The sequence below is a fragment of the Apis florea genome, unplaced genomic scaffold (genome assembly GCF_048593485.1).
Source record: "Apis florea isolate Af1SG1 unplaced genomic scaffold, ASM4859348v1 contig_2291_pilon, whole genome shotgun sequence".
Lineage (NCBI taxonomy): Eukaryota > Metazoa > Arthropoda > Insecta > Hymenoptera > Apidae > Apis > Apis florea.
Window position 1 is genome coordinate 5,010,210 of NW_028256553.1, and position 14,284 is coordinate 5,024,493.

At 20.8% G+C, this 14,284-nt stretch overlaps 1 long non-coding RNA gene across 1 annotated transcript; it reads right to left on the reverse strand.

Moving 5' to 3' along the window:
- Positions 1-1,589: 1,589 nt before the first annotated feature.
- LOC147658324 (uncharacterized) lies at positions 1,590-9,833 on the reverse strand. Its single transcript, XR_015290757.1, has 2 exons — positions 9,542-9,833; positions 1,590-2,621 (listed from the first exon to the last, which is right to left on the reverse strand). It is a non-coding gene; the product is annotated as an uncharacterized LOC147658324 (long non-coding RNA).
- Positions 9,834-14,284: the final 4,451 nt, after the last annotated feature.

A 14,284-nucleotide genomic window follows, 5' to 3' on the forward strand; every position in this document is an offset into this window, starting at 1 on the left:
TAATGATAAATCACAAATAGTAAATAAATATTTATAATTAATATTATTAATATCCAATTTTAAAAAGATGCTAAAATTTGTTAATAATTTTTAATTCTATTTAGCGAATATACCAATTACTAATTTATTATTTTATAAATTATATTTTATTTAAAGATTTATTGCACATATACAATTAATGACTATATAGTAGAAAAATAAATATTATGATAATAATTTCTTGGAAAAATAAGATTTAGCGTAAATTAGAATGATGATGATATAAATTGTAAATAAATATAATTTAACAAGATAATCCGTGAATAGAAGTGATAGAGAAAAATTTTTTGTCAATTGGTAGGAAATAAATTAATATCATTCATACTAAAAGAGAAGATTACTTAATCTAATTTTGATGCAATTGCTTCGATTTGATTATGCATGAAATAAATGTTAAGAATATTGAAATCTGTCGCAGATTTCGATATAAGATTTCAAAATATAAAATGAATAGTTTTAAGAAATATTAATTTATATTCCATATAATAACATGAGACATTTGTTATTTTAGTGAATCATAATTTATTTATATTATCTTGTACATTTAAGATATACTTATATCTTAATAAATAATTAAATAAGTATATAATTAAATATAAATATAAAATAAGTAATTTTTAATAAATGTAAAGAATTTATTTATAAAATTTTAAATCAATTGAAAAATATTAAAAGATATGTTCTATAATATTCTATAAGAAAAAACAATACAACAAAACTATAAAATAAATAATATTTCATTAAAAATAATTTATGAAAAATAAATTTAACTTACTTATTAATATATAATATTATAATATATTATAATATATAATATTAATATATAATATTATTTTTTTCTTTAATTAATTCAATTATTTATTTGCCAATGATTCATATAAATTTTTAATAATAATTTAATCTTAATAATATTATTAAATTACTTGCCCTTTAATTAATCTCGGTAAATATTCTTCAATAGTTTTCAATAATATTAAATCCTAAAAATCAGGCAAACCATGGAAAAAAATTTAATTTTGTTTGTTTCTAGAAATATATTTTATGATGTTTATCGAAATCATTTAATCGATGTATTTAATCAATGTCTATATATATTATTTGTATATATAACTATTTTTAAAACATTTATTTTAAACAATTTTCGATTAATTTGAAAATTTTATATTTATTATTATATTTAATATTATAATATATTTATTTAAAAAAAATTAAGAATTTATAAAAAAACTAAAATAACAAGTATCTCATAGTTTTCTAACGGAATATATAGATTTAATTTCATATTTTGAGAATTTTTAATAGTATCAAATGATAACATTAATATATAATATAATAATATACTTTTATAATGAAGATTTTTGTTAAAAATTATGTTTTTTTTTGTGAATTTTTAAAAAATATTATTCTATTTATATTTTTTATTATCATATATTTCTATTTGTTTTACTAATATTATATTTAAAAAAATGGTGAAAATATTGAAAAAATATAACTTATTAAATACTTATTTCTATAGTATGTCTATGTAACAACAAAATATGAATATTAACTTACATTAACTTGTTATATTTATTGATAAATAATAGTTCTACAGATTATGATTTGTTATTAATTGTAATGTTACATACAAACGATTACATTTTTTTTGTTGCTGAATGAATAAATAAACGTAAATAACTTAATTAACAGGTTAATTAATCATATGTACTTTATTCAATCTTCTAATTCAATTTTTTGAATCGTAGTTTCATTGTGATTTTATATTGATGACACTAATGTCTTCGACAATCTTAAATTTATAATAAAGATATTAATTGTTTTCTAACTTATTAGACACAATATTAATACTACGTAATCATAACAATATACGATGCATTGTTCATCTTTATCTAAGAAAGTTTACCTCAAAAAAGACTTATTTATTCAAAATACTTGTAGACATAATAATACAAGTTAGAATTGCTATATGTCAAAATACATTAAGAAATTTATCAAGCTATTAACTTATTTATATCAAAAATTAGAGCAATACTCACGTCAGCTAGATATAGATAAACGCTATTTTTCTAAACAAACTAAATTAGTATAATATATATAATTTTTGAGAAATATATATAACTTAGTTCTAAGTATATAATTAAAGAAATAAATAAAATCTTTATATTCATATATTTTTAATATTATACTTTCGATGTAACACATACATACATATATATAAAAACATATAAATTAAATATTAATTTAATAGAGATCACTGTATTAGTTTAGTACAACTAATATGGAATCATATTATTTTTCCGATCGGATGTGATCATATCAACAAAATATAATATTCCACGATATTTATCTTAATAAAATAGAAAAATAATGTAATTATTATGATCTATAAGTAATGTCTTCATTTCGTAGATCAAAATTCACATTTATACATTCAAAAAGGAATCTTAGAATACTCTTAGAAGTAAAAGATACAATATGTTCATGAAACGACGATTGTTTTTTTAATTATCCGTTGTCAAATTTAATCTGCATCTCGACGATGAAAATGGACTGTCGGTAAATGGACGAAGACTGTCTTGAATCTAAATGTAAAGAGAAAGAAAAAATAAAATGAAAGAGAAAGAAAAAGAGAAAAAAGAAAATCTCGGCTTGAAGTCTAATTATTTTAACCTTTCTTGCAATGATTCACATCCACGAAATGTAGCTACGATCTTACGTACTGTAAAATGATAGAGAAATAAGAAAATAGATAAAAAAATAAGAAAAGGATAGAAAAAAGAAACAGGGATTTATACATTCTTTATACTTCTAATACACTACGAAACACTTGTTTGTACATCGTCTGGTTGATGTTGATTTATCGAATGTGCGCGCGCGCGCATAAACGTACGTGTTGTACAATTGATACGTTCCAAGAGAGCAGATACGATCTACTTACGGAGATCAACTTTGTATAAGCTGAATAGTGTTGCGGAGTCGCAAATTGGATTTATTATTGAATAACTTCGGATATCATTAAAATTTTATTTATATATTAAAATTTAGTTGAATTATATTTCTAATAATGACACAAATTCGTATAATTCTATTATTAGATATTGTTGAAAAATGATGTTGTTACTATTTTTAATTTCTCATTGTTGTTATAATTTTGACATGTTTATATTTATAAAAATAAATTTAAGTAGTGTATGATATTCATGTTTCTAATGAAAGGTAATTTAAGATAATTTAAAATAAATTAAGCAAGTATGCAATGAATGTTAGAAAGACAGAATAAATATATTGGATTAGAAAAAATCATATATAAGACAATTAAAGAAATCAAATAAATTTATTAGATTTATTAAAGAAATATACAATCATAATTAGTATATTATATTATATTATATATATATATATATTAGTATATAGTATATTGTACAATAAAACTTTATAATAGAAAGGATTCATATGAAATCTATACATTAATATTTAAAATAAATAAATTTTTTAAATGTAATAATAATTTTTTTAGTTTTTCCAAAAATTCTTAATGTAATAAATATAGTAATATATTTTTAAACGAATAAAATCAAATTTAAAAAATATAAATATATAACTTTCAAATTAAATGATATTACAAATATATAAAAAAATATCAATTGATAGCAAAAACCATTTGATTTTTTACATTAAAAATTATCTGTGAAAAATTATGTGTTCTATTCATAGATCTATCACGAATTAATTTTCAATTTTAGCTGCTGTGAACTGATTCGTTGATGGTCATAAATTATTACATTATTATACTATTCCTCGATCTGCGAGACTATTATTCAGGATTCATTTCGTCTCATGGTCGAACGGTCCAGATATTACTCTGCCCTTGCGACGTGGCGATTTTTCTTGATAAGGCGAACGCAACCGCGATGTCCTTGTGACAAAGGTCAACAATAACTTGAGAGAGAGGAAAGCCTGTCTTTTAATTATAAGCCTGTCGATGTCATGACGTGAAAGTTGAAAGTATTACATATGTAGAGAAATGTTGTTCTGATATGAATTTTGTCCTTTACGATAATTATTTTTTCGTTTTTTTCTTCCTTTTTCTTTTTTCTTTTTTTTTTTCTTTTTTTTTTTTTTTGCTTAAAGTTGAGTGGAATTAATAAGAAAGTTCACCGAAGAATATCTTTTGCAAAAAGAGGATCAATGTTGAAGGATTTTATTAGAAAAAAAATAATTATTTGAAAATAATATAAGTAATTATGAGATTTTTAAGATTTTTAAAGTATTTGAAAAAGGCAGTTAATCGACGTTAATTACAATAAATTTTAATGATTTAAACACTTCTTAAAAAATACTTCGAGAAAGTATTTTTGTAAACTATTTGATATATAAAAAAATAAAAATACTATTTTATTTTAATCAAAACTTTGATTATATATTTTTAAAATTTAATGCAAAATAGACCTGTATTTCTACAAAATTTAAATTATTTTAAAAACATTAATTTAAATCATTGATACGTACATAAATATGATACATAATATCATATGTTACATATAAGATTACATGTAATAAATTATTATATAATCATTTTTTTTCTTCTCTTATGTATATTTTTATTTTCAATTTATAAATGCTTGTAATTTATAAATAAAACAATATAACAAATATTTTTAATCTATATATATTTTTTATCTCCAAACTTTTTTCGTTAATTTTTGTTAAGTTTTAATTTTAAATTACTTATTTTGAACATATAATATCTTATGAAACTAAATATATTTCTAAGTACTAGTATTACATTGTAAAATTTCAAAGAAATATAGATAAATATAGATAATATTAGAAAAAAATATATCTGGTTTTTAAGAATAATTAACTCATGATAACATTTTAATTATCACGTATTAAAATAAAATACAGTAAAATAAAGTAGTGTTATCAGATAATAAGAAGTCAAAAGTTAGCTTAGACGATTAGATACAATTTTGTGATCGATTTGTTCATTTTATCAAATCAATTATATACATATCGAAAGAAATATTTGCACAATTTCGAATTTATTTTTAATTTGAAAATTTAATTTTCATATATATTCAGTGTGATATTTAGCTCTATTACTTTAATTAATTTGTAAACTATTTAATAAATAGAAAAATATTTCAAAAAAATTATATTTCAAACATTAAGAAAGATATATAATATAATAATTCATTTTTTATATTTTGCTTTTTATTAAGATAATATTTTAATTTTAATTTTAAATATGTACTTGTTGATATTTATATGTATAATAAAATATATAGTTGATTATATAATTCGAAAAAAACTAAGTATTGAGTAAAAAACTAATAGTAAAATATAATAATTATCGAAAATTCTTTGATGAAAAAATAAATAGTATACTAAATAATTAAAGTAATTGGTATTATATATTAAGTATTACTATAACCGATATGATATAATTCACTCCATAGTGAATCAGCAAAATTATTGCATCAATCAAAACCGTATTAATTATAACTCAATTATTAATATTAATTAAAAAAATTAAAAGCTACAAAGGCCCCAAAAAATGACTTTTTGATAGTTAAATAAATAACAAATGAATAATAGAAAGATTCAAGACAGAGTAATAGATTAATCCTACGCTATATTGAATATAGTTTTTCAATGAGTTTTTTTTCATGAATTGAAAAAATCTTTAATCAGATATTTCTTTCAATAAATAAAGCTTTCTCATACGAGAACGTATGTGAATTTTTGTGCTTTTGATACATACGTTCAAAACAATTGTCTCTAATGTCGATCTGTTTCTCTCTATTGATCCAGCGAAAAAATCAATTATTGTCGACATGAGTGCTCGAATACCGTAAGAGATAAATTCACTTTTGCATAAATTGTTTGTATCTACATATATAGTGTGTCTTATCATTGATATTGCATACATGTTTCGCATTATATAATATAATAAGAACTCATTAATACAAAATTTATTGATGTTTGTCATGTTAAAAATGGTTTTAAATTTGAATTTGTAAGTTTTTAAATTTGATGTGAGATAAACTAGATCAAACTTTTTTAGAATTGTTGCGTTAAAATTTTCTAGAATTTTATATAATAAATGTGTATATAAACAAATACTGTTAAAATAATATTTTGAAGATACAGAAATGAAAAATATAAAGATTTTGATTAATAATTATATAAATTTAACATTAAAGTTTTTATATTATATAAATTTTTATATTATAATACAAAATATAATACAAAATATATAGAAAAAATATATCAATCAAGAAGAAAAACTTTTTCATAACAATCAGAAAAGAATCTTAAAATTAAATTAAAAAAATTTTTTTAATTTTTATGATATATTCTTGTAAAAAAATTTCCATCAATTCTATTTCATTTCAAACAAGTCAATCTTAATTTCACAATTTTATGTAGTTTTTTCCATAAATTATAAAATAATTCTTAATCTTTATTTTAAGATAATCAAACACAAATCTTCTTGAATTTACGAGACATACTTGGTATTGAATTAGATATAATTTTTGTATTTTTGTATTAGATATAATTTTTGTATTGTAATTAGTTATAATTTTTATATACTTCTGTTTTTTATGTATTTACAATTCATTGCCCATGAATTCTTGAATTTGCTTAATCTTTTATTAATTATTTTTCCTTTTAATTAAATTTTCAATTGAGTTAATATCAAGATTTTGTAATAATTATTTTATTATTGGATAATTAATTGGATTAATTAATTTTTTATTATTCTCATTATATATTCTAGATTTAAATCAATTTTTTTATTATATATAATTGACAACAACCGATAAATTTTTTAATAAGATATTTGAGTATTGTATTATCTTCTATTATCAATTCTATTATCAATTTTTATAAAAGGATATTTTTGTGTAAAAAACAATCCCAATTTTGTAATGGATCTCTTTTTAAATTTCGATGTTTAATCCATTTTTATTAATAAAAATTAATATTAGGATTTTCCATTCGATTCAAATCGATTACTTTTGTCTCATCGACTATATTAATCTCTTGATTTTAATTATTTCTAATCCATATATTTATATATCAATAAATTTTTTTCCTAATTTTATATTTTTATCAAAGAAATATATATATTTTTATATATAAGTTTGTTAATTCTTTTTCTTTTAAGCCAATTCTTTTTAATACATTCAAATCTTATTACTAGTTTTTGTCTAATCATTATTTTTGTTTCTTTATACTTTTATATTTTGAATAAATATACGTATTCATGAAATTTTATATATTCCCTTAACAGAAATAATTTGTGATCTACCATTCTTTAAAATTAAAATACAATACATTTTTCTTATCTTATTATTATTTTACTATTGTGTAATTTATAACACATTTATTTGAAATTTTCGCAATTTTTTATAAAAAAAGAAATTATTATTTTTCTCTTTTTTTCTATTGAACGGCTTTATATTGAATTTTTTGTAATTCTAACTTAAAGAATCAAGAAAATATAAATTTTATATTATTATTTTTTACAATCGTCAATAAATGATGACTATTAATCGTATTTTTTTATTACCATTCGTTTTTTAGAACTTTTCACTTCTAACGAGATATATACAATTGTAAACATAGCAACAAATATTGATGCCTGTAATATATGCTCATCATTTGCAACGATAAATTATAATATAATATTCCTTAAAAAGAGAAACGAAAGATTTTTGATCAACCTGTGAGACGAAATGGAAACCAAATAAATGATGAAGAAATCATAATATGAATATCGCATTACCAGAAACAACAAACAATTCAAAAGAAGAAAATATTTTTTTACGATTCTAGAAATGGAACGATATTTTTCTAATAATCAAAAATTATTCAACATTTTTTCATAGAAGGAAGAAAGTTTCTGAAATATTCGTGATTCTCAGATGACATGCATTCAGGAAAATAGTAAAAGATAATAAGTTAATTAATTTTTTCTAAAGGATTTGATGAGAAAGAGAATACAAGGATTTTGATAAGAAAGAAAAAAAATTTTCCTTTTTTTTTTATTTTTAATGGTGTTTCAAATAAATTTTATTTTAAAGTTAAAATCATGTGAATATGACTGTTTTAAAATTGGTTTTAAAATGATTTTAAAATATAAGTTATGAGTATATTTTAATATTATTTATTATAAAAAAAAAATAAATTTCATAAATTAAAATAATTTAATATAATAACTTGAAGAGATTTTTGAACGAGACGATTGAAAGAATTGAAGAACGAGAATTGATGTTCTAGAAAAAGATAGTAATACATAATACAATTTTTTATATAATTGTTTTCCTTTATTATTCATTGATTGGCACAAATGATTGTAAATAACAAAACTGATAGTACTTTCACTATGACTTTGCTCACACGGTTTTATATAATAATAGTGTGTAATTATAGCGGAAATGTTACTTATTCTTTGTATTTCTATTTAATATTTCAGCACATATAAATACAAGTATATGCGTTTTCTAGCAAAATAAAATGTATTTAACTTTTTATAAATAAATTTTGTGTAAAAAAAATATATAAATGATTTCGCACTTTTTTACAAAAATTCGATAAATGATATATTCAGTTATCAATAAAAAATTATTAACAAACTTTATCCATTCCTAAATAATAACAATGTTTTCACTTCCAATAATAATATTTTCAAACCAAAATAAAAATATGTATATTTTCAAATAAAAATATGTATATATTTACAAAATGGAATCAAAGAATAAACTTAAAAAACTTTAAAAAAAAACAAGCTTCCAATTATAGTTCAAATTTCATAGGATTAAACATTATAAACATATCATTTTCTTAAAAGTTTATTTAATTTTAGAAAAGTATATAAAGTAAAATATGCTCTTTTATTTCATTAATTATAGATAAATGAAAAGTTATATAAAAAATCATTTGTTAGAAAAGAACTTTTATTTTTCTAAAAAACGAAAAATTAAATATAATTTCATCAAATAAACTGTATATTTGATAAACATGAAATGAAATTTTAAACATTTTAACCATTAAGACTTTTTTCTCAATATAATTGCATGAAATAAAATATTATTTTTATCAAGAGATTTAATTTCATTTATAAAAAAAATCTTTACATATCAGAATATCAAAATATCATAATATCCATATGAATATATTATTTAATATCTACAAATTGCAAATCTTTTAAATTCAAGAATAAAAGACTCAATAATATATGCGATAAACATAACAATATAAATACAGAATGATTTCTTAAGAATATAATTACTTAACTATTAAAAAAATTATAAAGCGAAAATTTATATATATATATAAATTTATTTTAAAAATCATTATTTTAATCTTGACTTTGGAACATTTTTAAAATCATTTTTCACATCGAAGATCGATTCCGATTAGTCGTGTCTTACGAATACAAAAAATGACGTAGTAATACGTGGTCGACACAAAGATGCTCCGTCCTTACCTTCGGTTTGCTGCGTTTGGTCGCAGGTCGTCAGGCTGGAACGTCAGCGACCCCGCTTCCTTCTTGTTCGCCTTCTAGGAGAGCCACCTACACAACTCTCACACCTAGCTCGATTTCATGTGTATATATATATATATATGTGTGTGTGTGTGTATGTATATATGTATATATACACGTGGACTATGTTCCGTGGAAGAACCGCAGGGAAACCACTACCTAACGGACCGAGTAGTCCGTTTTTGTCGACATACTACTTCGTCGGAGGAGTATGGTGCACACGTACTATTAAACTGAAGTGATTCGAGTGCATAGAAAGGCGCGAGCCAAGAAAATCTCGTATTCTCCACCATTCGTCATATAATGCACGCAGAAGTCAAAGATCGAAATGTACAATCTTTGTTGCGATGGAATTGTCAGGATATTTGATAATTATTTATATATTATGTTTATATTATAGTCAGAAATGAAATTATAAAATTTTTTTTATTAAAATAACAAAATATAATACGAAAAAAAAGATTCTAAACGTAATATCTTTGAAAATTAAAAGATTGATATTAATTGAACGTATTTTAACAAAATAATATAATTAATTTAAATGAGAATCATAAATAATAATAATAATCAGTAACTTTTAATAAATGAATTATAACGGTTATATGTATAAATCGTTTATTTAATTTTAAATAAATAGTGTTTAATTAAATTGAATACTATAATTTTTCCAATATATTTGAAAAATTGTAATCATAGCATATAATTAAGTATATTTATTTGTATACATCTTGAGAAAGAAGTATAAAAATTTGTAAGTTTTGTGTTAAAATATTTGTAAACTATTAAACAATTTACGTTTGCTGCTAAACGAAATTCCAATTGGCGATCCGCATTCTGGCTGCATACACATTCGCATCGCGTAGCACGTGACCAGATGATTAGATGGGAACAAAGTGGGGGTAAGCAGGTTCTTTCACTGTGTTCGTTTCGCTCGCGAATCGTTTCAGTGCGATGTACTGGAGAATACACGATGGAAGGAGGAGGAAAAGAAGGAGTAGAATAGGTGAGAAAGAAAGATAGGTACATAAACACGAAGAGCGGAATACGCTTGAGACAGGAAAGATATATACGTGGAAGCTACGTATTTGTGAATATGTGTTCTTTACTGGAGACATCTATTCCATCCACTGTAAATTGAATGTGTGAGTGGCTAGGAGAATCGAGGAAGGTACATAGAGAGAGAGATGGCATAGATGAATCTTGACATTTATATGTATGTGACCTGTCCTGTGAAGGCATTCGTCTACTACGCATTAGAATGTATACGTGTAAGTGCGCGCACGTATTATTCTAAAGATTTCTCTCTTTCTCTTACAAAGTGTGTTTTATGCTTGTGGTTTCTAGCCGCTACGTTTACCGTATATGAGAGATTTAAGCATACCGATGCACAGAATGGCTATATGTATTATATGAGAAAATTATTGTAGCTAGAATCATAGAGACATACTTGTTTCTAGTAAACCGTATATTCGTGGTTTCTGTATTTTTTGATATGTACATTAAAAAATCCTCTAAATATATATATATCAAATAGAGGCTATAGAAATAATATATAATAATATATAAAAATAATATAATAATCATAGAAATAAATTTAATTTTTAAATTTTGTTGTTAAAAATTATTAATTTTAAAAATAGTTTTTGTTATTATTATTTATGATATTGTTTTTAGATAATATTTAATTCAATTAATGATTAAAATTAAAATTTCTTTGCAATAAAAATAACATTTCATCTCAATCAATTTTATTTAGTATCAATATTATTATTATTATATATTATTTAATATCAATTGTTAAGATATTCATTTAATATAATAGTTATGCATATATATTAAAGATATTAATTATGCATATTATATTAAACATATATAACAAATATATGTACTACAAATATAAAGAATAGTTAATTAAAACATGCAATATTTTTGTATTTATCATATATATATATGTAATTTAATATAAAAAAATTATGTATGTAATCTAAACTTAACAATAATTATTCGGAAATTTAATGCGAATTTCTGTGAAGATCTTCATTGGACATCTTATTTGATTAGTATAATATATACAATAACAAATTTACAAAAACTAGTTATAAAACTAGTATATTACGTTTGTATCTTTTTAATCTATCATAATTATACAATCTATCATATATCTACCATAGTCTATATAATCTACTACTATTATATATATATTATATATTATCATAATATAAATAAATAAATATATATATATATGAGATAATATATCCATGAAATATTTTTGCAAAGATAATTATAATAGAAGTTATAATAATAATAGAAGTTAAAATAAATACAAAAGTTGATATATATACAAAAATGTTGCTTGAAATTTATTTATTAAATTATAAACAATTTAAATTTATGTTAAATTGAAACGAAGCTGTACAGTATATTATCAATCTATTTCTATTTTACTTCGTCTAATGATATTACTTATAACTTAACAAATATGTTTTAACCGATGTTTTTATGTATTTGTTTTGATCTTTAGAATTAGTATTTCAAAGATAGATATCTCATGAATATATTAACATTCTGTATATACGTATTTTCATAATTATTATATAATATGTTTAATATATTGCATAATCAAATATGTAATCAATTAATTTTTATATTTTTCTGTATATTTTTGATATCTTAAACTGTATAATGACTGATAAATTCAAATTTAAACTTTAAACATTGATAAAAAATATATAATTTTAAATTTGATAAAATTGATTTTTTAATAATGAGATTTTTTCTTATAAACATAGATATATTTATCATCATTATTATTTCATCTTTTTTTTAGTAAAAGAAATATAAAAATTCAAAGCCTATATTTTCTAAATTAATCTAAACAAAAATAATTTAATCTTTATAGATATGCGTATGTAATAAATTTTTAGTTTACATCAAAAAATTGTTTGATTTCGCTTTTTAACGTCGCGTTTTTACGATAAATTCAAGAAAGTTCGTTATATGTACGAATAGATACGTCGTGTGTTCCGTTGATTTGTCGTGTTCCCACAGGCACGAAGGTTTCCGTTTAAGAGTGTAAAGGACAGAATCGATGACAGTCGTGGAGGCAGGATAAAACGAAGAAAGGGAAGTATCCGCGCGCATTTATACGCGCCGACGCGCGCGCACCGATAACGCTGCGAGCGCCCGTTAAACTTTATTGCGTTCAATTTAAAAATAGAATTCTATCTAGAAGGAAGAGAAACGTTTGCGCGCATAAAGAATGTCTCGCTAAAGATATGCCGACTGAACGGAAGCTTGTACTTGTCTAACTTGTATCGAATTCATCAAGTTATTTTAGAAAATTTTCATTTTTGATCATTATGTATTATAATGTGTAAAATGTTTCGATAAATTAAATAGAAAATTTAAGAAATAATATTAAAAATTAAAAATACAAAGTTTATATTTAGTAATATAAAAAATATTGTTTATTAATAATTTAATAAAATTAAATAATTAAATAATTTGTCATAATTTGCAAAATTAAATTACTTATAACTTGAAAAATAAATTTTAGTAGATATTTTTGCATAACCACTTTCTTGTTTATTTTAATATTTAAAATTATACTTAAATTTTTTATCTAGTTTAACCGAACCATATCATTCTATATAGAATATTTTTAATATTAGAAACTGATTTTTAATGATGTCATAAAATACATTTGATATAAATAATTGCAAAAGAAAATAAAACTGAAATCTGTCTTTCGATTTATCATTTTGTTAGATTAAGAAATTTAATAAAAAAATTTTTTCTTTTTCTTATTAAATAAGATTTAGTATTACTTTGAATATCGATTTAGAATAATGTTCGAACATTTTATTCAAAACATGATTGTCTTTAGACAATCTACTAGGCATGATTTGAAATATTATTTCATGTTATTTTATTTTATAATTATTTCGTTTTTGAAATACAATTTTCATTTAATTTGAGAAAATAATATTAAAAATAATTATTTGAAATGAAAATTTTAATTAATAACAAAATAATCAATTCATAATTCAATTTATATATCTTAGTTATATTATAATCATTTTTACTGTCAATATAATTTGATGCTTGATTTGTTTACATTTTGTTTATTATCTGTGTTACGCAAGATAATGTCAGAACTTCTATCTGAGGTGCAATAATTTTTCACTCTGTATCTAATAATTTTGTTATCATTTTGTTATCATTGAATAATTATATATATAATTATCTCACAATAATATAATATTGAGAACTTGTATATAATATTGTATAATATAATACTGAGAATTTCTATAGCAATTCGTGAATAAGCAAAAAAAAAAAAAATAAATAAATAAAATTATTGTAACAGTAATTGATAATGATTAATATAATAGCATTATATAATAATATGATAATTTTGTTTATAAATTTTAGTATAAAATTTGAAAAATATTTATCAGAAATTGATAATATGATATATTTTCAAAAAATAATTAAGTCTGATAATGATTTTTCTTTTATAGTATATAGTGTTATATTTAATTTGATAGCATTTTCATATTATGAAAGTTTTAATGGAATTGAATTTTAGAAATTTAAATTTAGAAATTTGAATTTAGAAATTTAATAAAAATTTATTATAAAAATATTCTCAGTTATGGAATTTACATTCAAAAACAATAAGAA